At 36.2% G+C, this 27,979-nt stretch overlaps 1 pseudogene; it reads right to left on the bottom strand.

The window, feature by feature from the left end:
* Positions 1–710: 710 nt before the first annotated feature.
* Positions 711–25,296, bottom strand: LOC149149570 (uncharacterized; annotated as a pseudogene).
* Positions 25,297–27,979: the final 2,683 nt, after the last annotated feature.

The raw sequence follows: 27,979 nt of genomic DNA, 5'->3' as shown, positions 1-27,979 counted from the left end.
GTCATAAGTGCTTCCCAGTCTTCCATAGTTGGTATTGCATCTCTTACATTCATTAACAAACAATGAAAATATATTTGTTGATTGCTTTGTCCATCTTGTTAAAACATGATATCAAGGGTCACAAATGTTGTGAATGAGTTCCATAATTCTTTTGCAATACCTTCACATGCATATATAGGTTTATCTAGAATAGGAGGCAATTGTCCCAAATCACCGACCAATATAACTGATATCCCACCAAAAATAATATTCTCGTTTTCTGGAAAAGCCTATCGAATTCTCGTATAAATGTTTTGCAATAAATTTATTCCTATGAGACTCATTTCATCTATCAAGATACACTTCACATACTTCAAATCTTATTGTAGGTTCATTAAACTTGATCCTTTCAAAGGTGACTTGTATTTGATTGGAAATTGAAGTGCATAATGAATTGCTCTTGTAGATATGTTGAAAGCTGCAACCCTTGTAGGAGCTAAAAGAAGTAATGGACTCTTCTCCAGAAAGGACTCGACTTCAAGGGCGTTTTTAATAGCTCTGATCAAATAAGACTTTCCTGTACCTATAGTTCCTTGGATTATCATAAGTAGTTGATAAAACCCTAATCTATAATAGTCAATGACAATATCAAATGTTATTGTTTTCTTAAGCCCCAAACTTTCAATGGAATAAGACTTTGCATGTTGGTTAGCACAGATCAAATTCAACTCTCACTTTTTAGATATGAAATGGATAACATGATTGGAATTTACTTCATCAACAAAATGTGTGTTCCAATCATGCACATGATCACGATCTTTGTGTCCTAGCATCTCAAACTCATTGTAATCTGTATATTCCCACTCATTCTGCCTAGACTTTGTAGGTGGATTTTGAACTTCTTCTTCATCAGATTCAATTGGATCAATTGGAGGTAATGGATTGTGATCAACATGCCATGGATTGTATCGAAAGTTTTCCCAATTATGCACTATCTCATCATCTTCCTGACCTATATCTCTATGGAAATCATGAAAGGCCTTGTACAATACTAAATCAGACCAACAAAATTATACAAACTTATCATCTTCTCAATCAGGAACTAAGTTAAATCAAGGAAACACACGTACAATAAATCCATTCTTTTGTTCTAACCATTTCTCCCCACGTCGACATTTATCATATGACCATGATTTTTCAACATTTATCAACGTAAGGTGCTCAATATGGGCATGTTGCTTGGTATATGCATCAATAAGGGAATTATCATTATCAACATCATATGTGTCAATCTGTACTTGTTTGAAAACTTTCCTACCAACATTTAGAACCAAAAATCGACGACTACATTCAGAAAGAGGGAGCTCTAGAAGCAAATGACATGTCTCTTATGCACCTATATCCATGTCAACAACAGTTTCACAAAAAAAACTCCTGTATGCACGTGTTGCTGGTTCATTTGGATTTTGAATAGAAGAAACACACATCAACATATTATGGAATGTTTCTGATCCTTTTTCAAATTTTATTGCATATTTTTCTAGGTAATTAATGACAAGGCGCTTCGAAAGAACATGTTTCCAATCAATATTAGCCCTCCACATCATCAATGTTTCACGATTGTGTGTATTAAATCTATCATCATTTCATCTTGGTTCATACTTCTTTTCTCCATTCTCATCAACATAAAGTTTGGACTCTTCACATAAATCCCATGGTGCCTTATATCGACATACCAATCTTCCTGCCTTCTTTCAAAGGCATGATCTCTCATTGCAAGTGATGTGACGCTCAACACAATTAAGAAGTTATTCATAATCAATCATAGGATCAAATTGAAATATTTGTTGTGTGTCCTTTAAGCAAGGATGATCATCAATATTGAGTCTAACTTGAATATTTCTTTGATGTCGATCACGTGGATTCATTGCATGTACACATCCATCAAAATATTCTTTTGCAAATCTAACTTGCACTAGATCATCCCAGTTCAACATGTCCATGTTAGGAGCATTTTTTAACCATAAAAATCCATGCACAAGTGGAGACCCATGATGTTGCCACTCATAGCGACACCAATAATTTGTAGCTTGATGAAAACATTCAAAAATTTCATCTCGAAATATTGTATGCCTTAAGTGCATATAATGTGCTACAATATGAGGATTATCAATTACATTTTGACGTCTCCATTTCCTTGCTTCCCTTGGATCTCTAGGACATGTACCTGGCATTAATTGATGTAAATCTGGCCATTGCATATCTTCTTAAATTAATGTAAATAATATTGTAGGACACCCAATCTGTTGAACAAGTCAGATAGCTCGACACGACACTTATTCCAATATGCATGCGTGTCTCTTATTACAATTCCAAATCACATCAATCTTTCTCCAAGTCATGAATCTAGAAGATTTTGCAAATTTTATCGTAACTCCTCCATTGTTGTTGTTAGATCTATCATATTCTTCTTTACAAATAGGAAAGAGGAAGCTTGAGCACGATGTCTCATGATGATATTGAGTAAAAAGTATCTAAATCACGGGTGCCTTCCGAACCTGTTATCACGAAATCGAAGAAGATGTTTTGCATACTCATAAAGATGAACATGTCTCTCGCGCACTTGAAACCAATTTGCTTCATCTTTTTGGAACAACAATGGAAATGCTATATTGAATAACCTCATAATGTTATACTCATTGATTGTAGATGAACCAAAACTAGGCTAACTAAGCACTTCCTCTGCATTAGGGTTATTTACCCAATCTCGAATAATATCAATCTCTCGTCGAACATTTGGAAGCTTTGATGCAAATGAAGTTGTATGTAAGCCATATAATGCATCGTTAGTCCATGGAACCCCTTCCAACATTACAAATTCAGTGTCACTATCTAACTCTGGAAAAGTAATAACATTAACAATATGTGATACACCTGTTACAATTTCAGGTAATTCTTAAAGTGCATTATTATTAACTTGAACTCCACGATAATATGGATCATTCTGAATCTTATAGTATAATGCACGTAATACAATTTCTTTCTTGACAGTAAAATCATAACTTGACCCTTTTGAACCTTTTTTCTGCACAACCTGTTGAAAATGCAACAAGAAAATCCTAATTTAATTTTGTCCTTGTATTAAATCAGGAATAAGATTGTAATTCCACATCATATGACAACTTGTATTAGTTAACTAAGTTAGTTTGAATTAGTTGTCTTAGCTAATTCGAGTTGAGGCTCTAACTAGAGTCATGTAGAGTGTCTCCTACATTATAAGAGCCCTGGTTGAGTTTATTTTGAGTTGTAATTAATTAATTAATTCAGTTTAACTAAGTTAAATATCAGTTAAACTAGTTCCAATTGATGGAGGAACTAGTAGGAGGTCAGACAATGGGGTGTTGCTTCATGTGTTTAACTAGTTAACTGATGATTCACTCATACATAGCTCATGCATGTCATATCTGAGAGTTACCCAATTGAGATTGGAGTTTAGGGACAATGTACTATTAGTTGTGTAATCATCAATATTGTACGGGTGGTGCATGAAGTCATAGGAAGGCCTATGATGGATTGTGCAATTCCTTTGAGGAATTTCCCTAATTAATATGGGGCTAATTCCCAAGGAAACAACGCAAGGAAATAGGGACTTGGACAAGCAAAAAATTGGTTAAGTATTGGCCTAGGCTTGTCTAGGAAGCTGTGAGACAAATAAAGATAGTGCAGAGGTTGCTCGGGCTTGAGAAAAGCATTGTAATATTCTCATATTTGATAACTAATGCAATATACAGATAACATAGGTTTCTAGTTATGGCTTTCCCCAGGAAATCATTATGTAATTTGTTCATTGAATTCTTTCCCTTCTATGCTTCATGATTTTGAGATCATTTAATTGTTTACGTTGATGAGTAGAGTATATTCAAGTCTATTGTTTTAGCAAATTATAGATTAGCAGTTTGAATCTACAAGAAATTTCTACATGGTATCAGATCAGAATCATTCTAGAAGAGGATAATACGAGTTTGACTTTTGCAAGTGAAATCGAATTTGTAGTATCATGCTTTAGAGCCAGCAGGATGTTGTTCTACAGATTGAGACTTGAATATGACCTTGAGGATAGTTTGAACTACATTTCTTGGAAGGACATGATGGAGGCAATTTTGGAAGACAACAAGATTAAGGAATTCATAGACAAAGATATTCCTAAGCCTCTAACAACTGATTCTTCAGATCTGGCAGAGTGGAGAAAATGTGTTGCAAAGGCGGGAAGGATTATCCTAGAATGAGTTTGAGATCAGATTGTCTCGAACCTCCACGGTAAGGAGACTCCATATGCAATGTGAAAGGCCTTGAAAGATTTGTTTCAAAACAATAGTGACCAGATGGATCCGGAACTAAAGGATAAGCTCAGAAAAATCAAGATGGAGAAGGGTGACACAATACCAAAGTACTTGACCAAGTTCACCCAATGTTGGGCAGAGTTTGGAAGTTTTTGTTTTACAGTTGTTGAAGGTGATCTGGTTAGCCTAACACTTCTAAGCATTCCAAAGATTTGGCATAACTACCAGGATTCAGTAAATGGGAAGAAGAAGCTACCAAAGTGGGAGCATTTGTGGTTTGACTTGGTGCAAGAATAGATTCAATAGAACACCAGAGATGAATTCTCATCCAAGCATGATGATGAGGAGAAATGTGCCTTAGATGGAAATGTAAAGAAAGGGAAAGGGAATTCATCCCATTCCAAATTAGATTCCAGTCGGGGTGGCAAGAAGAAGGAATTGTCGAAGATTAAATGTTTTCATTGTCATGATTTGGGACACTATGCCACGAAGTTTCCACATAAGAAGGCAGAGAATAAGCCTTCAGGAGGAGCGACAGGTGAAGCTCTTGCTTCACAATTCAAGTTGGATTTCACCCTCATTGCTTTCATGGTGACATCAATGATGGGTAATGTGTGGCACCTGGATAGTGGAGCCTCATTCCATATGACCGACAACAAAGAATTCTTCAGTGACTTGGAGGAGAAGGACCCACAGATGCACATCAAAATAGGAGATGATGGAAGGTGTAGTGCGATTGACATCGGTACTGTTACTTTTTAGAGGCAATCTGGTTCTCCTCTCACATTAAAAGATGTAATGTATGTTCCAGGTTTGAAGAAGAATTTGGTTTCAGTTGCTATGTTGGAGGATCGTGGTTATGATGTGATGTTTAGCAAGGGAAAGGTTTTCGTTCATCACATAGCCTTAGGAAAAGTGAAATGGATTGGGGTTCAGGTGAAGAACCTCTATATATTGTATGTAGAAGACTGTGTTGCCTTGAGCGCAAAAGTAGAGAAGGTGCAGATCTGAGACATTGGTGAGTTGTGGCATAGAAGATTGGGTCACTTGCACCACAGAGATTTGAAGATCATGCAAAATATTTCTACAAGACTTCCCAAGGGTGCACTAGAGAAGAGAGATACATGCAAAGGGTGTACATTGGGGAAGTACACCAAATCCACCTTTCATGATAAGGATAGTCAAGCACAAGCAATCCTTGAAAGAGTTCACTCAGATGTGTGTGGACCGTTCTTGATAGCCTCCATGACCAAGCACATGTATTATGTAATATTTGTAGATGATTTCTCATGTAAGTGTTGGATTTTCTTCATGCAAAAGAAAGATCAAACGTTCACTAAAATTTGTGAATTTAAAGCACTTGTTGAGAAAGAAACTAGCAAGAAAGTGAAGTTTCTTAGGAGCGATAACAATGGAGAATATGTTTCAAATGAATTCAAAAAAATTTGTGCATCAGAAGGCATTCGATGGGAGTTAATAACACCCCATAACCCACAACAGAATGGGGTGGTTGAAAGGAAGAACAAAAGTATTGTGGGAGCTGCACGAAAGATGTTACATGATCAGGGCCTATAGTTGCACTTGTGGGCTGAAGCATGCAATACAACTGTATGGAATTTTTTTTTTTAGAATGCAAAATTTGAAAAACGATTTACAGGTTAAGATTTAATCTTTTTTAGTGCATGATAAATCTGTGATTAAGATAGATCTATAGTGGTTTTGTGTCTCTTTCTCTATATAGACCATGTTTAATTTTTCATTATTTAAATTGTATTTTTTAAATAATTTATTATTATTAATATTTTATATTAAAAATTGAATGAATTACACATTTTTCTCTTCCTTTTGAGCATTGAAATATTTTACTAAGGTAAATATTAACACACATAATATATATATATAAGTTAATATGTATATTCAAATAGTTTATTGAAGTTCTATATTGAAATATTTATTTGATAAATATATAATATATAATAATATATATATATTACTTTATCTCTGTAAAGTTATATAAAACTATATTCAACATAGAGATCTAAATATTTTATTTATTACTCGAAGAGTAAAAGTGAAATATCAAGGAACTAGCAGAGCACAATGAGGATGTGATTATTAATGTTTTATAACATTTTTAATTAAAACTAACCAAATAGGTATAATAATTTATATTTATGTTTTTATTATAGCGGACAATGTTTTTTTATTTAAAGTATTTTTTCAAGGGACATGTGTTAACTCCAAGTTGAGCACAAACGAAATTACACATCGCCCTCATACTCGATTGTAGAATGAGCCTCTCGGCTCAATAAAATTGCATAAAGGGAATTGAGGAATTTTCTGCAGAGGAAAAAACACTGGTTTATATTAAGTACCAGTACAATTGTAAAAAATATTGTGCATACATATAATCTCCATTCTACAGAGTGTTATAAGTTCTATATTGTCGAGGTAAGGCTACATATGTGGCAAAGATTATAAACTCAAAAGTAAACAAAAATAAGTGCATAAAGTTGACCCATAATGAGACTACATAACAGTGACATGAGTGCTCAAATATTCAACAAATATAATGGACATTGAAAACAAAGAACCTATGGGAGTTGTATGGAGTTGGCCTATATAACAGTGTTATCCTCTAGGTACTGAAAGTGCATGTATCCCGTAGCCTTGGTAAGCCCTTTTTGGACAGTGTATCTGCAACAATGTTTGATTCCCTGTAAATATGGTGAAAGGTGATGCAGTCATAAGAAGACTTTAGAGTTGAATGTGGTCGAGCCATCCATTAAGTTGGGGGGGGGGGGAGAGTAATTTTCCATAGCATACTGTCAATGAGGTAATTGGAATCCCCGTATACATGAATGGTATTCAAATTAAGCTTTTTGGTAAACCAAAGGAGGCCCCACAGTGCTAATATTTCAGCCCTAATGTTAGTGCCTGTGCCACCATGCCAATGTATCTTGTATTATTTTCTGTCACAGTTCCTAAGGCAGGCACGACAAGCACATATTCCCGCATGTGATGCGCCATTAGAGTACCCTGCTGGAAAATGAATGCATAGTTGTATTAGATGAACACTTAAATATTTGTCACTATGTACTCAAATTTTCAGCATATCCATCCAAGTGCCAACGTAGGAGCAAATTTTATGGATATTGATAGGGATGCCTTCAAAAATGTATTTGTTCCTGGCGCACCGTGTTTCCCAGAAGAGATATAGAGGAATAGGTTGTACTATGCCACCCAATTCCAACCACTAACACAAACATTTTTCAACAAAGAGGTGAGTGCTAAAAGGAATATTAAAATTTTGGGATATCTAGTGATAAGAAATGAAGATTAAAGTGCTAGGGTTTTCACAGGTATATGGGGCCTAGTAAATTTTTTTGAGAAAAATACTAAGTGGGGCCTAGTAAATTTTGTTGGGAAAAATACTAAGTGGCGGGGGGAAGGGCAGGGAGTGAATCAATATTTTAATTCACTTTAAACATTTTCATTTCATATTCTGATTTCTATATGCTACTGTCATTCGTGCAACCAACGTATGTACGTGACGTTAGTGAAAGCAAACAATGTATATCCAGTGAACTAAATTTTCATATATTTTATCAATTGCTCATCTTTAACCAGTGCATCATTACTTCATTATTTATTCATTAAGCATAAGCCATAAGTAGTAAAGAGCAGATAGATCATCAACACACAAGAAACATACCAATTTTATCAACACACATGAACACCAAGATTTTAGGTGAAAACCCATTGTGGGAGAAAACCACTATTGTCGTCATCTCTGTCTTCTTTCTTATTATATAAAGAAAAAAAATCTTGCAATATTGTATTGGAGCAAACTCTTACCAACACGCAGGAACCCACCTGCAGAAGGCTATAAACTTCTCTCATTCTACAGTAGCCACTGGAAGGGAGCCACAACCCCTTGATCTCATTTACTGGCTCCTACCAAAAGGGAGCACCTACGTAATAACCCCGATTAAAAATCCATGAAATAAAGTTAATAAAGAAAAAGATAAGACCAAGGTCACGAGACACACATTCCAAGTTGAATGTTGGGAAAAAATATAGTAATGGGGATCACTTGTGATTAATTAATGACTATGGAAGTTGACAAAGACATTAGCAAAGACAAAGAGACATTTATTGAGATTTTATTTTTGAAATAAAGGAAAATAGGAGAAAAGGGAGATGAAAGGTCACATATTTGCATGTGAGAAAAATTGAAGGAAAAATATAGGAAAATGGAGAAAATAGAAGCCTCATTGATAAAAAGGCTTTTGAGGATTAGTTCATGGTTTTTCGTCAATTTTAGCTTGGATCTCTCTTCTATTCTCTCTCTCTCTCTCTCACTCCTGCACACTTAGAGAAATTTTGGAGCATTCTTGGAGCACATTGGATTTGGAGAAAGAAGGCAAAGTAAAGAAGGAAAGCACAAGGGGACATGAGGATCAACAACTATAGCTGGATTGCTTTGGTACCGAGTTGCATGTATGGTTTACTTGCTATTTTTGGCATGCATGGTGAATGCATGTGGTTATTTAGTTATGATTTGTCATTGGCATGAATGATTGCCTGGATTGACAGTGGTTTTGCCTAGCCTTGCCATTTCGTGGATATCCATTGTGTTGTGGGTTTACCCATTTGTTTTCTGATTGGTGCTAATGTTCCTTATGGTTGTGGGTTGAGTTATTAGTTCTTGGAGCCTTGGTTGGACAAATGCTTTGAAATCCCTGGAATAACTTAGGTTGAGTTACTAGCATTGGAAGATTTGGTTGGACAAACGCTTTGGAGCCCTTGGTGGGTTGAGTTACTAGTCTTGGAGCCTTGGTTGGACAAACTCTCTGGAGCCATACGACAATTGTGGGTTGAGTTACTAGTCATGGAGACGAGTTGGAACAAATTCTATAGAGCCCTGGACAACTTGGGTAGAGACTGATATGTTGATGTTAGTGATGTTCGACCATGAGGTGGAATCATTGGTTGAGGGTTGAGGTGGTTTGGCCTTTGGAAGCTCTAGTTTGATTTCACTTGGTTTATTCTACGAGATCCCATATTCATGCTTGGAATATGGGGTGGGGGTGATTGGATGAAAGAGAGATTTGGTTCAGCCCAATATATGGTCGGGTGGTATGTGGAAGTCCCTAACTTGGTTGGATTTTGCATATGTTAATAAGAGTTATTTCCTCTTGTATTATATGAGTAAATGTACTTGTTATGATGTGGCTTTGATGATAATTCTATCATTTTTATTATTTTGTTTATATGTTAGTTATAAGCATGGTTTCATGGCATATTCTAGTTATGGCTCTTATCATGTTTTGATTGGTAAATGATTGGCTATTGAATGCATGATCTAATAAATGTTATGACAACTATTATGAGAGGGAATTAGACCTTCTTGATGATTTTCAGATAAGTATCAGACCCTTATGTTTAGATATGCATTTATGACTTGTAGAGTACTATGTACACAAAGTGTTTGTATAAATGATTAATTTGGACATCCAACTTTCCGGGGTCATAAATTTGGAATATGATCTCCGTTTGACTATCACAATACCTCATTTCGAAAATGTCCACGAGGAGGACAAAACCAAAATAGCAATATAGAGTCGCATGTTTCTGGTCCCTCCATTTTCCCTAAAAATGTCATTTAGGCTCTCAAAATGACCTTGGAAGTTTAGAACTTGAAAAACTGCTAGAAATAGAAAGTTGTGTTAAATTTAAGGAAAAAAATTGAAAAGAATAGTGTTCAGTCAAGTTAGGATGATAACAGTGTGATCATGTGTCACTAGGTGTTTGCAGTCAATTCTGGACATGTGGACCCCATTTTCCATAAGTGCATATTGGAAATAAGATCTCGCACAGTAACTCCCATCTCATGTTTACCCTGACGAAGTTTTGAGTTTGGGTAGATGTGGGAGGAGGCATTACAGAGTGGTATCAGAGCTCCCAGGTTCAACACTTGGACTAGATGGGTGGAATGTGTTTGTCATGCATGCATGCTTGTTGTATATGTGTTTTTCATGTATGCATGGTATTGGTCATTGTTGCAGTTGTGTCGTCATGTATAGGTTGATGATGTTGGTATGTTGATTTCATTATATATATATATATATATATATATATAGATATATATATATATATATATATATATATATATATATATACATATGTTATGCTAATCCAGATTGATTGGTGCAAATGAGATAGCCTCCCTTGAACTTCACTGAGGTACGTGTGATTTTGTTTATATTTGGTTATCTGACATGGTATGTTTGTAGGAAGTAGAGGATTAAATATGACAAACAATATGGTAGACTATAGTTCACGTGATTCTCCCTACAGATCATATGAGTAGCATGGTGATTAGTACTCCCCACACATAGCAGAGATACTGAGAAGTTTGAAAGCAGAGATAAGGAGTTGTAAGGCAGACAATGACATAATAATTCAGTCACAAGAGATACTTGCTAAGGCACAGGAGAATCAAGCAAAGGTTAATGAAATTATCATTCAGAGTTTGTCAGACTTACATAGACATGGACCGCTTAGGCTCATCCATGGTCAAGAGGAAAGAACTAATGGGGCATATGTCAGCCGGTCTAAATCAAGATACATGTTTGACAGGGATGATACAGTCAAAGATGGTAAGTTCATGGATGCACCTTATATGAGGGATAACGACTGTGGGTTTTATTCTAGTTCTAGATCAGAGAGATAACATTTTCATCGCCATCACCATCCGTATAGGAGGAATGAGAAGTAGTAATTGCCAGAGGAATTTAAGAAAGAAAAGCCTCCTACATTTGATGAAGAAATGAAGAAGTCACAGATTGTAGAATCTTGGTTACTTGGGATGAACAATTTATTTCGATTGCATGATTACTCAAATAATATGAAAGCCATGATAGCTACTTTTAGTCTTAAAGGCAAAGCAGACATTTCGTGGGAAGATGTAAAGAATGTTAGAGATAGTCAGGAAGAGGAGTTGACTTGGAGTTAGTTCAAGAGACTTTTTAGGAAGAAGTATCTATCTTAGAGATACGATGATGAAAAGGCAAAGGAGTTCCGTGAGTTGAAGATGTGATCTATGATCGACGAAGAGTATACTAGTAGGTTCTTGGAGTGCCTTATCTGAAGGAGGAGAAAGATTCAAAGATTCATCAGTGGGTTTCTGATAACATTCAAGGCCAGGATCGAGTTTGATGAACCTAGATCGATGGAGGAAGCCATCATAAAGTTGAAGCATTGTTATTGAGAAATCGAAGTGTATGTCTGAATATAAACAAGATTGGAGATTTAATGAAAAGACTAAAGAAAAATGGGATAAGAAGCAAGACAAACTATAGGATAGGTAATAAAGAGAACACAGTGTTGCACATGAAGTTCAATATATCTGACATAGGATAGGCATTTCAATCTGAGGAGCAGAACAAGGGTGATGGCAGGATGCCTTTACAATGTTAGACTTGTGGCAAGGATCATCGTGGGATAAATTTCCCACAACATCAGGGTGGAAGATCGCAAATCTACAGTGCTCAGGAGGCACAAATAGGTGGGGATGTTGGGCAGGGAATTCCTTGGATATATGCAACATTGGATAACAGGTAGGCGGATCACCATGCATCCATTATCGAGATGGACGATAAGGTTTGTGATCAAGTTGTTTCTATTTTGATTGACCCTAGATCTAATTATAATTATGTTAATCCTAACCTGGTGGATAAGTGTCATTTGAATAAGGAAGTGCATGCATAATCTGGGTTAATGCAATTGGTTACAAGTACTAAGAAAAGAGTTCATAATTGGGTACAAGATCTTGTGCATTTGATCTTAATGGTATTTTTATGTCAGCACATCTAAATGTGCTTCCGTTGAGATTATATAATATGTTATTGGGTATGGATTAGTTATACATTCACAGGAACAAGGTAGATTACTATGATAAGGCTACTGATTTTTAGGATGACAATGGAGAACATAGAATCTTGCAGGGTAAGAAGAAGGCTACATCAGTTAGAATGGTTACAACTATGCATGAAAAGTGCAGTCGCAAGAAAGGGTGTGTCTTTTTTACAATACATATTTCAATTGACAAAGGTAAGGATGTTGAGGATGTTGAGGTCTTGAACATGTACCTGGTTTTATAACAGTTTCAAGATGTGTTTCCAGCAGAGATGTCAGAGTTTCCACATCATAAGGAAGTGGAGTTTTCTATTGAGTTGGTACCAGGAGCAACACCAACATCAAAGGCACCTTACAATATTAGCACGCCAGAGTAGTGGAACTGGAATTGTAGTTGAAGGAAATAATTGACAAGGGATACATTAGGCCAAGTGTGTCACATTGGGGAACACCAATATTGTTTGTGAAAAAGAAGGATGGTACTCTAAGGTTGCTTATTGATTACAAACAACTGAACAAGGTGAAAATTAAGAAAAAGGCATCCATTTATGATGATTGATGACTTGTTTGGTCAGTTGAAGGGAGAAAAAATGTTCTCGAAGAATGACTTGAGATCCAAATACCATCATATACGCATCAAAGAAGAGGAAATCTACGTGATTTCTTTTCGGATCAGGTATGGGCATTATGAGTTTGTTTTGGTTCCTTTTGGTTTGACTAATGCTCCAACTACTTTCATGTGTTTGATGAATAGTGTGCTGCGTCCTTATCTGGACAAGTTTATTATTGTATTCATTGATAATATATTGATATATTCTAAAAATGATGAATAACATGTTGAATGCTTAGTAGCAGTGTTAAGACTGCTCAAAGAGCATCAATTATATTCCAAGCTTAGTAAATTAATTTTTTTCAGACAGAGGTCCATTCTTTGGGGAATGTGGTTTCCAAGGAAGGTATAACGGTGGATCCAGAAAAGATAAGAGCTCTCATGGAATAGGAGACTCCTAGGAATGTGGATGAGGCCAGATCATCATGGGACTAGCAGGTTACTACAAATGGTTCATCAGGAACTTCTCGCAGATTGAATACCCTATTACATCATTGCAGAGGAAGGTAAATAAATTTGAATGGACAGAGGAATGTACAACAAGTTTTGAGCTGTTGAAGTAGTTGTTGATAAATGCTCCAGTGCTAAATATTATAGATCCAGATAAAGAGTTTGTGGTATGTACATATACTTGCAAGAGAGGATTGGGTGGGATTTTGATGCAGGAAGGACAGGTGGTATGCTATGAGTCCACGAAACTGAATGAGCACGAGCAGGACTATGTGGTACATGATCTTTAGTTGGCAACGATCATTCATGCTTTGAAGATGTGAAGGCACTATATTCTTGGCAAAAGGTTCATCTTGATGAGTGATTACAATGGATTGAGATACTTGTTTGAAAAACCTACTTTGAATGCCAAACAAGCTAGGTGGTTGGCTATGATCAATGATTTTGACTTTGAAATCAAGTACATTAAGGGAAAGGAGAACAAGGTTGCAGATGCTCTTAGAAGAAGGGTAGAGGTAAATCACATTGAAGTTATAAGTTCATATGGGACATATTTACTTGATCAGATCCTGTAGGTAGGACAACAGGATGATAGGTACAGGGAGCTTAAGCATAGGCGACAAAAAAATGGTACAGGTGAACAAGATGTGGACTATCATTAGATGGTTTTGTCATTTTTAGGGACAATATCTATGTGTCAGACAACAATGACTTAAGAAGCTTATCTTGCGAGAATTCCATGTTAAGCCATATTTAGGTCATCTGGGATATCAAAAGACATAAACATTGGTGAAGAAGTACTACTACTGGCCGAATCTGAAGAAAGAAGTGGTAGAGTTTGTGGCTAGATGTTTGGATTCTCAACAGGTAAAGACAAAATGTAAACATCCAGGTGGTTTACTACAACTGATTCCGATTCTAGAGTGGAAATGGGAGGGTGTTTCCATGGAATTCATTACAGGTTTTATAAGGACATCTAGACACCATGAATCTATTATGGTTGTGTTGATAGGTTGAAGAAGGTAGCTCACTTCGTTCTAGTGAAGTCTACTCATTCAGCTAGTGAGGTAGCACATGTATTCATCAAAGATATAGTGAGGTTGCATGGTATTCCTAGAAAGATTGTGTCAAACAAAGATGCCAATTTCACTTCTAGGTTATGGAAAGTTATTTTCAGGTTTGGGTACAAAGTTGGCCTTCAATATAACTTATAATCGGCAGATAGATGGACATACAAAGAGGTTCAACAATATTTTAGGGGACATGTTGAGAATGTATGTTATGCACCAACAACAAAAGTGGGAAGAGTAACTCCCCCTGGTGGAGTTTGCTTACAACAATGGGCATCACGAATATTTGAGGATGAGTCTATTTAAGGCACTTTATAGGCAAAGTTGTAATACTCCTATCAGTTGGAGGGATCCAGTGAACAGGGTGTTGATTGGATCGAACATGTTGGCAAAGATGGAACAAGAAATACAGGTTATCAAGAAGAATTTAGAGGTAGCATAGAACAGATAAAAGAGATATGCAGATCAACACAGGGTATTTAAGGAATTTTACATTGGGGAACAGGTGTACTTGCACATCAATCCCAAGAAGAGCTCCTTGAGGATTGGGTCATGTGCCAAGTTGGCACCTCGATATTGCGGGCCTTTCAAGATCCTTGAGAGGATTGGACCAGTGGCCTACAAAATTGCACTGCCTCCAACAATGAGAGTCCATGACGTTTTATATGTGTCATTGCTTAGTTAGTATGTGAAAGATGTTGATCATGTGATTGAATGATATGTCTTATCACTCAGTAATTTTTTGAGGTTGCAGAAGAAAATCGCAAAGGTAACCACAAACCTACTTTGGAAGCTGGGATCTAGCCCTCCTAGCTTCAGAGAGGGTTCTCTCTGTAAGATTTAACTTTGTTGTATTGAATATTAGGCTTGTTATGAAGTTTAAGGTTTGATTTGTATTTGAATGGTTGGTTGATAACTAGATTATCATTGGGCTATGGAGTCTGTTTCATAAAGTACAGATCAATTTAAGTGTTTACAGATAGATCTCTCAGGGCAGGGTAGCCAAATTGATTAGATTCTTTAGCTGATGGGACGGGGAAGGAAGAAAAGATTAAGATTCACTTTAGATATAGAGCTTTATTACTTGAATTCTATATTTAATGTTCAGTAGAAAACATGGAAATTATTCAAAGCCAGGAGTAGAGTGTAGATTTAAACAAATTTTGTCCTTAAATTATCTATTGAATCATTTATATTAAGAAACAAATATGTGTGATAAACAGAGAAATATAAACACATAGAATGATAGAGGCACTTCACCAACAACTTGACATAAGAATCCTGTCAAAGAGCTTTCTATATTACTGGTAAATCCGCTAATGCTCCAACTGAACAACAGGAACTGATTCAAAGCTCCAATGAATTGAGCAGAGATATTGTCATGAATGGCTTCATTCCTCTGTTTAATCTCTTTATATCTCTGGAAAATATTCAACTGCCTCTGTTCTGTAGATGACTTTGGTGTGTGAGGTATTGTAGCTGGAATCTTTTTAGTAGTCAAGGACGATAGAGAATCTGTGGTACTGCTATCAAACTTAAAAGTTTGAAAGCCTAAGAGTACAATGGTACCCTGTGTTTCCTCCGATGGTGGGAAGTCTATCTTAGAGCCTGTATTAACTTTCTTTATATATATCTTGAACTCTTTGGCTGAGACTTCTGTAACTGAAGGAGAGTCCTCCTCTCTCAGTCTCTTCTCGGTATTTTCTCTGGGTATAGGAGTCTCTGAATCTGTTCTAGAAAGTACCTACTCTTCGGCCTCCTGCAATGTGTTTTCTACCCAAATGTGTTGGTTCATGTACTTCTCTATTTCTGGTCTTTGGGTATGCACATAGGGAGTTGCCTTCTATTCCACTCTTAACTTAGAAATTACCCCAAAGGGGTCATAGGACCAAGTAAAACTAAGAGGGAAATTCATTTGTTTCAGCAGGAGGTCTGCTTCCTCTCCTACTGCTCTACTGTTGCAGATGAAAGGTCATATCTGTATCTTAATTCAGAATTGAGACTTCTTCTTGGCTGCCACGAAATGGATGTTGTCTAAGTAAATTATTTTCCTGATGTAATCCAAGGCCAATATTCTCATTGGAAGGTACTTGGGCAACTTATATGGTGGCAGCTCTGAGCCATAAACTCTAATCTTTGTAAATGACTGGTATAGGTACCAATCTCTTGTCTTCGTTAGTTCACTGAGAAGTAACACTTACTGAATATCCTCATTAATCCTTGGAATATGCTAGCCACTCAGCAAACAAGCTGTTGGATACATAAACTGATCAATAAACTCTATAAAGCTAAATTCCTGTGATTGTCTTCTGATCATGGAGGTCTAGAAGACAATGGACTAAGGCTCTCCTTGCAAATCAAGATTCTGCATTGCAAAGGGAAACCTATCTCTCTGAAATAAACTGAACATATAAATAAGAATAGAAGAATATCGGAACATTCCTTCAGTTAGAAACTAAAAGAATTGTTCTTGAATTACATTTGACAAGAAGTGACCAAAGTCAAAGGTGACTAATAGTCCTTTGTCTGTAGAAAGGGTGGATAGTGTTAGTGTCAGTCTTTCCAGCCTTCCTCCAGTGATCAAATATTCTCTTAAAAAGTGGTCTCAAAGTGTCAAGGTCAAATTTTGTCATTTCAGTGAGTCTTCAAGCAAAATTTGGTCACTAGGTATTAGGTCTAGGGTTTGCTTTCACTCTTTTCAAAGTTGTCCAAATGTCGGTCCATGCCACCATTCAGCTGAGTTTATCATCATTCATAGGGTTTTCATTATCATGTCAAGTTCCATTGAGTCATTTTACACCTTGTTCATGCTTCAGTTGCGCCTAGGTAAGGTCATTTCCCTCTCCTAGGGTTTTGAAGCTAATTTCTCTTGGATGGTCAAATCATCGGCAAAACTTGTATCCTGATGTTCAAACACCTTCCCCTATCTTTAAAGTACCTTACCAAATGCTTTCCATCACTGAGATCCCCTAAAATCCTCATTTTTGCACAAACCCTAGTTTCTAGCTACAACCTGTCAATTTTCTAGGTTGGGCCTGTGTTTTGCCCTTTTGGACCCCTTCCCCTCACTCAATCTCTGATATTCCACTTTCCCCTGCTTCCTAACATCCCTCCCCACTTCCAAAAATTTCCCCAAGAATTTAGAAGCCCCTTATCCCCTTCATTTCACTTCATTTCGACAAAATCCCTTGTTCCACACATCGGGATACGTTGCACTCAAATGATGTTTCAGAGCAATAGAAGATGGATTTTGGAAAAATGAGAGAGGTTTTTGTCTACAACATGCCAAAGAAGAAAAACCTCCTTCACTTTTTGCACAGGTGTTATGGTTTTAGAGAAATGTCAAAATTGCAATTGCTAGATCCAAGGAGGTTGGCCAAGGCACTAAACGACGGAAAAGGCCCGATCCACTCCAAATTTTGGCCAACGCCTCTTTGACTGAGCATGGTACTTTATTGGGGACTCCCAGCCCAAATTTCAAGAAATTTGGAGAAAATTTTGTCAATTGTGAATTTTTTGTGCCAAACACAGGTTTTCTTCACCAACACCCCTTCGTTGGGCAACTCCATTTTGGGAAAACTCAGCATTTCTGGATTTGTCATGAAAAGTTACACTTTCTCAGCCATTGCCAAGAAATTTCACCAAGTTTTGGGCCTCCAGAAAGTCAAAAAACAAGCAAAAAATGACTTTCTACCACCTTTTTGACACACAGGAAGCAGTATTGGGAGATTGTAATTTTGGAGGGGCAAATGACCACCAAATTCAGAAATTCCACTTGGGTTGGAAAGTAGACATCCAGACCTTTCCAACAAGCCCACTTTTGCCTCATTTGGACACCTGGAAGTGCCTCAAAAGTGCCTCCAAAGGCGCGCGACCCATTCAGGAATTGTGCGCGACCCATCAGGCAGTTTGCACAGGAATTCAACCTACAGCTCAGCAAAACGCAGTTTTGACTAGATTTGACTTTTTTGAGTTGATTTTCATCCTCCTTGTTGTAAATGATGTAATTTTATGATATTTTGACACTTATTTATCTCTTCTAGAAGATTCATTCATAAGATAGGCAAAAATTTAATGAATGAATTGGTTTCCTAGCTTATAGAGGCAAGTTGTTTTGACTGCCTAGATTTTAGTGCTCAATTTAGAATTGGTTGAAACAACTCCTAGAAGGATGAGCTCGACCCCTAGAGGCAAGGAAAGGTGTTAGCTTGCCTATATTATGTATTTTCTTAGTCATTTTCAGAGGTTGGAGAGGTTGGACTCTTGAGGGAGAAGCTACTATTGTATTATTCATTGTATCTCTGCAGTTTTGGCAAAGGAAGAAAGACCAGGGTTTTGCAGTCTTTTTGGGATTCCTGTGGTTACATGTATTGATGGTGTGTATCTCTTTGTACTTGTGAATTTGTTATGTGATTCATCATCTTACTTTTCCTTCTGCAAATTAGGCGAATGAAGTGTTAAAGTAGAATTCATGATTGTCATGCTCTGCTTTTAAGTTTGCTTAATATTTATGTTTTCATCTGTCTAAAGAGAACTCTTGAAGGTTTCTTGCTCTCTTTAGCTCCTCACCGGTCATTCCTATCCATTCACTTAATTCAAAGGCATCAGTACAGTCTCCTACCTTGCCCCAAAGAACCCCCTGCAAAAACTGTGTCCGATTCCCGCACCCAGAATTGCCTTTCCCCAAACATTCCACCAAAACCCTAAAAATCCTAAATCAAACCTTTTATCAGTTTACTAGCCTAAAATCAGTGTTCTTTATTGGTTATCTCCGCCCTTTGAAGATCTTTGCCGAGATATACCGGAGAGAACCCTTTCCTGCCCCGTAGGGCTAGCTACGAGGCTAAGTGATTTGATGTTGCCTTGAAGTTTACCTTTCTCAGCCTGAGGTGAAATTTCAAGCGCTAACAGATAGGAAGCCTAAAATAGGCTCATCTACCCATTCATCCGAATAGTAACCAAGTATGCATGACAAGACAAAGATAATCTGTCTAGTCCTTTGAGGGAAATTTAAGAGGGATAAGGAGGATTTTTCTTGGGGAGTTGAGAATCTTCTAGGAGGAAGACTTCAAAAATCTTATCTCTTTGGGGGAAGGTGAGTTTCTGATAGATTTCTTTGAGAGCTTCAAGGGGAAAAGGGGTGATGGAATCACTATAGTGGACTTGCAACGTTTGGTTTACACTCTCAGAAGTAATGGTGAAAAGGATTTCACCACTGGGGGAACTTATAACCCTCTTACTTGAAAGGTAAGAGGCATGACACTTTAGGAAGAATTCAGGGAAGTAATAAGACTGGGGGAAAACGAACAGGGGTAGTCTGGACTGCCAGAGGCTGATTTCATCAGATTGGTCAAGGTAATTGTCATGAAACCAACATTGTAATTCAAAGAGGTCGAGTTCACACTATGTCTCAGCTATCTTATAGTCCTTGTTAGCAAGAGGGATGTGGTCTAAATCCATAGGGGGAGTGAGAATGGGATTCAACACAATGGCAATTTTGGGGGCCATCGTGGTAATAAAATGAACGCAGGAGAGATTGACAGAGGGAATTTGTAGAAGATCTCAGTAATTCTCAGGAAAACGCTAGGTGGGAGTTCCTCTGTAAACAATTAGAGATAGGCAATTGGTTTGTGAATAGTTGTTGATAGGTGCGAAACAGAGGGTAGGAGTGATATATAGTAGGCAAAAAAGGAAAATGATGTAATCACGGGAGAAAATTAAATTTTATAGTTCATAGATGGAGAGGAACCATTGCATCAACGATTGTGAGCTGCATTAACTCTGCAAGGGAACGAAGGAAATGATAGGAAACTGCAACGGGATGGGTGCAACGGTCGTCGACATGGGGGATTAGGATAGGGGATGAAGTCTTGGGGCTCTTGGCGGGAAGTGACGGGAAGAGGGATACGTGGCATCAGTGGAATGAAGGTTGAACACAGATGTGGTGGGTGACCATTCGCAGGAAGGTGGGTTGTGTCGGGATGACAGAAACCCCTTTCGGAGGGAGGGGGTAGGATGTTTGTGGTATACAAGGGGGGGGTCCAAAATTACGAGGAGTGGACATGTAGCGGTAGGGAAACCACTTTTCAGAGCCCCCCCTCGCCGTTAAAGGGAATCACTTCGGGGGGGTCTGAAAAGACTTAAGGGCCGTCGGATCAAAGCGGGGTCATGATCGGGGGAGGCAAGATATGCTAGGTTTAACGCCAGTGGTCCCACCTTGTGTTTCAGGTGGATATCTTTTTACAATAATGTCCAAACTTTGGACAAATGACCATATTCATGAATTACATAACCAATCAATTTTTTCCTGCACTAATGTAACTTTGAAGCAAAGAGGGTGCATTTAAACGTGCGAACCCTATTTATTTTTTCATTCTTAAAGGACTAAGAATATTTATTTCAAACAACTACATTGATCCAGATAAAATTATTGGATTAACTTATTCACCCATTCTACCTATCTAATCTCAGCCAAGATTACACTGTTTGGCTAAGTTATTTATTTTCCCTGGGAAAAAATCACAATTTTCTATTAGTTGAGAAAATTACATGTTGTAGATTCTTGGATGGCATATGCTATAAGTTGGGCCGCAGCCATCAAAAATATGTCTGTACAAAATTACCCAAACAGGCTATATTATGACTAATCATGTAAATGATATATACAGAATATATAAAACCATAAACTGATAATATGCGCTAATATATACTGCAAAATTAGGGCCTATCGGCCCGCTGGTAGAATTGATCTATGTAAGGCCGATGATAGTATTGAAAATGTTCAGCTCCCTGCTACTCCTTTATTAGCCAAATCCCCCTTGGTTGGACCATGGCCGCCTTGGATAGCTGGTCGACAACCTGATTTTGCTCCTTGTAAATATGTTGACAAGAAATATATTCAAATTGTGATTTTAATAGCATAAATTCATCCAAAATATTTCTGAGTGCATATGACATGCAGATGTGTTATTGAACCAGTTAATGATGATTTTTGAGTCCCCAAATATCTGTAAATGTTTGCAATCATGTGCGAGTGAAAAGTGGAGCAAGTGTCTAAGGGTGATAAGTTCGACAAAGTTATTAGTGCCAGTCCCTAAACCCATCTGTATGCAGAAAACATGATTTTCATATTGGTGCAATAGAATACCCCCATCCCCACCCCCACCCCCACACCCTTGTTCTTGTGAAGCACCATCGAAATATGCCCATGAAAGATTATGGTTAATGAATTTAGGAGTGACAACCCGTGTAGATGGTGTGGAGTCATCGTCTGGAATTTCGTGATATGCATTGATGATCTGAGCAATGGATAATGGCCAGCAGACAACTTGAACATCATTCCTAAGAAATTTCAACCTCATCCTCAATTTCCTTGATATTTGTTGTTATGAATCCATTCTTTTGATATCAATTTCGTATTGTAAGGTCTATACTATTGATCTTTTGTTGGATGAAGAGAGAAGATCTTCAATATGTAAAATTTGGTTTATAAATCTGCAGATAATTTATCGTTGCATTAAAACCTATGCCACTTTGCCAAAACCAAAAAAACAAAATAACACAATGGGTTGAACCATATTTACAACACAATGTCTTCACTTGTCTAAGATCATTGTCACTTGTCATTAGATCTTGTTATGAGGGGGGTTTCTCAAACCACTAATGGTTTTGTTGCTAGGCCCGCTTGTTTTTCCGCTCCAAACACTTTGTTTTTCATTGTTGAGGCTTGCTTTTTCTTCCGCCTCTATTAAATTAAATGTTTTTGTATATATATTCAAGGGGTAAAAAAAACCTCAAACCACTATTGACATCACCTTTTGGTGCAAATGCTAGTTAATATAATTCTTTGTTAATTAATTAGGTTAAGGAGAAAAGAGTAGATTGAAAAATAAAGATAAAGACTATTCATTTATAATAAATAAATGAAGTGGTTTTATGTCACATATTACCATTAATATTAATTATTTATTAAACAAATAGAAAATGAATACATGGAGAATGATACTAAATTAATATTAGTAATCATAAGATGATTTAAAATCTCTTCACATGCGCACATTCAATGTGCAAACGAATTGCAAATGACTAACTATAGATTGATGTGTTGAACAACTAGAGCGAATGGAAACCCAAATATGAGTACTAAGTTCAAATGGATATTCAGCTACAATTGCCTCAAGCGATGAGAAGATCGACTCATCTAGTCAACCAGGCCAACTAGTAATCTTAAAAACCTAAGAAAACATGGGAGCATTTCAATCGGCCTTTTCTTTCGTTTTCAGTGATCCATGCATGACTCATAGATGTTTAATCACATTTTGAGGATCCAACAGGTCTGGAATTTCAAATCTCTTTTGCCCGTTAAATGAAAATTTGATGAGGTTTTTTGCATTTTTCATGTTTTTCATTTTACGTTTTATGCAAATTATGAGTGTCGACCTTTCTTTATCTCTAAACTCACTTTCAACTACTCTTGCATCTCAATTTTCATTAATCTCTCTGAAAATTATTTTATTTTAACAATTTTTAATTAAAAATTTATTTAATATACACTTGCGAATAAAAAGTACATTATTTTTGATAACCATTTATATTTGAAGTGTTAGATGAATAAACTTGACTCACCACACGACACTCAATATTTTTTAAATTTTACAGTTGAAAATTACAATTTCAAAAAATCCATACCCAATTATAGGAAAAATGACCAAAAATATTTAAATTTTACACCTGAAAATTACAATTTCAAAAAATCCATACCCAATTATAGGAAAAATGGCCAAAAAAGGGAAAACTCTTATACTAGTGCTAAATTATATTACCCAGAAAACCATGATAAAAAAAAAATAACAAATATATTTAGCCCGTCACGAAAGTACTGACCACCCAGCGAGAGCACGAGAAAAATCTTATCTCAAATTTATTTTGTTCGGCCCATTTTATCAGAAATGCAAAATCATGTAGACAACAAATTTTACTTAACCATCATTTAAATGATCACTTATCTAAACATTTATTCAGGCAACCATTTTTTCTCGGATATATTTATATTTGTATTATACTGTACTGTACATTTATTCAAGTAACCATTTTTTCCATTGACTTTGGACTGCCGATTATAAAGATAAGCTTAAAATTATAAAGATAACCTTCCTAGAAGGAACCGAAATTTTGCACTGAACAAATTTTCCTCTTCTTCAATATTCCCAGTCTACCGTCATGGATGGGTGCCTCACTCGGCCCACACTCTTTATACCTCCTCTGCAAATACTTACGAGTTTCTATATATAAAACACACTCATTACTGCAAAATGATTTCCTATGTCCAATCATTTTTCCTTTGAAGGAACTTCCATTTTATCTCTAACCAGAAATATTGTGTCATATTTACAACTTGGTGCTCTTGTTTGAAAAGAGACTACCATGATGGGCATATGATTTCCTTGAGGGGAGTGAATTAGCACAACAGGGCATTTACTTCTGCAAGGAAAAGCTTTGCAAACCACAAGAGTTATATAGTGATATATGCAGTGTATATATATCTGTATGTTATTTTTCTCTTTTCGAGAGAAGCCAAATCTCTCAACCCCTGACAAAAATCTAACACTAAGAAATGATATTTTACACACATAATATTTGCAGGTAAGCCTGGCCTGAGGAACCCCCTCAAAATAACAAGCTGCAAAATTTTGGGCAAATTGCAAAATCCGGGACTTAGAAAATGAAATGTTACGGCTGTTTTCCATGGTAGCCACCCTTTCACAAGAGAGACACATGGTGAGCATGGTGGTAGGCAAAGGCATGTAAAACTTATCTTGTCCTATCACGCCCAAAGAAGGAACTGCCTTCAGAGACCTAAGCTCTTGCAACTCTTTTTGTAGCCTTTTGTTCTGGCAGCACCACTTCAGAACCTCGCAGTCCACTTTTGTCTGCTCTAACTTTGTTATGCAAAACCACCGAACTTACGTTAATGGCCACAAAATTACATCCAATGTACGATCTTTCTTTTTTCTTTTTAAAGGTCCCTGAAATGAATTCTTACCACGCTCTTCTGTTATGAAACTAGGCCTCCATCTGTCGATGTTGCAAATTCAATTCCTTGTCCAGGGCATTCTTCTGTTTCTTCTAATATCTCGGTTTAAAAAACTGGATCAACGTGTAATCTTAAATCCATGAATTGCTAAGGGTTCAAAAAGAAAGCAAACAATAAAAGATCACTGCGATTAAAGACTCAAGGATGCATTACCGGATTCAGAGTGTTGTGCTCCAAGAAACTTTCCTCCAGGAGTGCAGACTGCTCCTTGGAAAGCCGAAGCTTTTTCCTCATTGAACCTATCTTCTCCTCGTCGTTGGTCCTCGAACTCACGTCACAGGTTCGATCCCTCTCTGTCTCCAACTCAAAAGTTCTTTCTCGCTTCCGCTTCACTACCACAAAACTAATGTCAACTGTTGGCAAGGCATTGACCTGGAGAACCGACGAATACTTAGACTCATTGGTCTACAAAAGGCGATTCATGTCTATCGCTCAATTGGGCACGATCCCAGACTGATTCGACTTCACAACCATTATCTCTTCCCGTCCTGTAAACAAAGAACGGTGTCAAACACAGACAAAAACACAGTTCTTGGGCATGAACCAAAGAAAACAAAGCATATACACAATCCCAGAAGACACAAACGCACACTGCAACGATAATTTACACCCTTCCTTTGCTGGCCTGTTGGCCTTGCACCGACTTAGGGTTTAATAGAATTTGATGCACTGCAACAATAACTTCTTTTTCAGAAGAAAACATATGCGATCTTTTACACACTGCAAAAATAACTTACTCTGGCGTAAATGCTGTGCTAATCTCTCAGTTAAGACGTTAAATGCACCTAGTGCTATAACTGCAATTTTATTACCAAGGTCCAATATTTCCATTCTCGAAGACTTTCCTGTGATATTATGAAACTGGCGATTCAAGATCCTAGAAGTCGGAACTTAGCACGATCATGCTTGGAGCTTCATCCTATAAAATAAATCATTTTTGGAATGATATTCCATCCATTCTATGGTGATATTTCATTAATTAGTACCCATTACGTTCTTCTAACTTAAAACAAGTTAAATTTTGACAGGTTTGATTTCACATCAAAATGATGGCCCATCTATCTATCAAACATGTCAAACTTGACGTTGAAAAATTTTCATCACCTGTCAAATACGTTATGGAGCATGAAATACGTCCTGTAGGACATCAAATTCTAGGCTTGGGACCGACTATCTTAGCATATTTGATGGTAAAGTGTTGTTAAAGAAGTTGGAAAATTAGATTTCGTACTGGTCATGATTCATGCACGAAGGTCGAGAGAACATCAACAAATCTTACTTTTTGCAATTGCAACGAATTGTATTCTTATTTTTAAACACCAATCGATGTAATGACACCAAAATTTACACAATTAACTACATTGAAGCAACACAGGGGTGGTAAAAAGATGAGGTATTAAAAAAAAGTTAAGGTCAGTTAGATTTGATCTTGGGTTTGTTCCAGATAATTCTCACCCATTATTAATTATCCTTGAAAAAAAAGTTGGAAAATCACATTTCGTACTGGTCATGATTCATGCACGAAGTTCCAAAGAACATCGACAAATCTTACTTTCTGCAATTGCAACGAATTGTATTCTTATTTTTAAACACCAATCGATGTAATGACACCAAAATTTACACAATTAACTATAGAGGCTTCAATGGAACAAAGGGGTGGTAAAACGATGAGGGTAGTAAAAAAAAGGCGAAGATGATGATATGAGGTTTGTAGTTTAACTTTTAGGTTGAAAAATAATAGAAATTTCAATATGATTTTGATAAAATTTCGTGGAAATTTTTGAAAATTTGGGTTTTCTAAACCTTCAGGATTTTGGGTGAGGATTATGTGTGCCCCTGGGGTTTTGACGGTGCTGAATCCATTTCTGCCATCGAAAAAAGATTTAAACACTCCCATAGTGGATTTCTTGAACTTGGCTAGAAATTTGCATTGCCATTTTTTTCTCTTTATTATACTTGTTTATAGTGGTGTTATAATTTGTTTGTCAAACTAGTGTTTCACTTTAATTAATTTGCAAATTTTTGAAAACAAATTATAAAGTTTATAAAAATTTATGTAAAAATCTAGGCATCATAGCTAGCACTCCTTGTAGCTTATTTTAATTATTGAACTTTGAAAGATATGAACCAACTCTCACATTTGAACAATGGCTATAAAGTAAGATTAGCTCTTCAAAGCCTATAACCATACACTTAATTTGTTTAACTAGCCTTGAAATCACAGTTTCCTTGCAACTTAGTTTAATTATTGAATTTTGAAAAATATAAATCAACTCCCACATTTGAACAAGAGCTACATAGTAAACTTAACTCTTCATGACCTATAACTATACGCATAATTGGTTTAACTAGCCTTAAAATTACAATTTTAAGTTTTAATCTCAATTTCAAGTGTTCATATAATTAATTTAATTTTTCTATTATTTATTTTTGTAAAAAATAAATTTTATTTAAAATTTGATTAGAAATTGTTAAAATTATAATTATAATAATTGTTTTATATAATTTAAGTATTCTAAATATTGAAATCGTAATTATAAATTGTTATTATTGTATAATTTAAATATCTCACTTTTTTGAGGAATGTTGAAATATTTTTTTATGTTTAAAATTATAATTTAAATGGAAGAAATTATACTCTCACCCGAAATAATAAATGTTAATAAATATTTAAAAAATAACATATATAATCCAACTATATATAAACCTCATTGGTTTTATTTTTGTTGAAAATTTTACATTACATTTTTTCTATCAGCTTTATCTTGTCTCTCTTGAAAGGTCCTTTTGATACGGAAAAAGCAAGCCGCATGAGATGGGCAATTTCATTTTTTTTAATCATATTATTACCTTTAGTTTCTTTTTCAAATTTCCACTGGAATCTGGTTTTATTTTATATAAATGCATGATCCCTTAGCATTGTAATTTAGATATTGTACTTAGAAGCTTTATAAGAAATAAGAAATGTATACGATATTCCTGCTCAGCTATAATGAACAATATAGAATATTGATTTTTTCTTCAAAATCATTGTTAGAATAATCTTTTTAATTTTAGAATGTGAGAAAATGACATTTGAGAAGTTTGAGGTTTTTATATGGGGATGAGAATATAAATCAAATAATAATTTATGAAATGAAATGAAATTATTTTAATTTTTATGAAGTTAAAAATAGTTTATGTGATAGATTGTTTCTCTATCTGTTTCTTGTAATCGATTCTTTTCCTGTGAAGTCTTACAATAAACGTTCCTAGTTTCTCGACAAACCCATCGCTGAATAGATTATCCTAAGAGCTAGCTGCCATAATATCTACATAAATTTATCAAGTGTATTTGAAGACCTCACATTTTAAAATGAAATGCTTTTCTGTTTCCACTTTTCTGGAAGAGGAAAAAATATATACTCTTTCCTCCCACACTTCTTTTGGCCTTTTCCAGCTCCCCGTTTCACAACGGAGTTGATAAGAATTAGTCCTTAATTGAGCAATAAGAATTTTGGCTCTCCAAAAAATA

Source organism: Pinus tabuliformis, chromosome 9, assembly GCF_031772625.1.
Source record: "Pinus tabuliformis cultivar Carrire ecotype Pingquan chromosome 9, CPIR1, whole genome shotgun sequence".
Taxonomy (NCBI): Eukaryota; Viridiplantae; Streptophyta; class Pinopsida; order Pinales; family Pinaceae; genus Pinus; species Pinus tabuliformis.
Note: the sequence above shows the minus strand (reverse complement) of the source record. Positions and strands in the feature narration are given on the sequence as shown.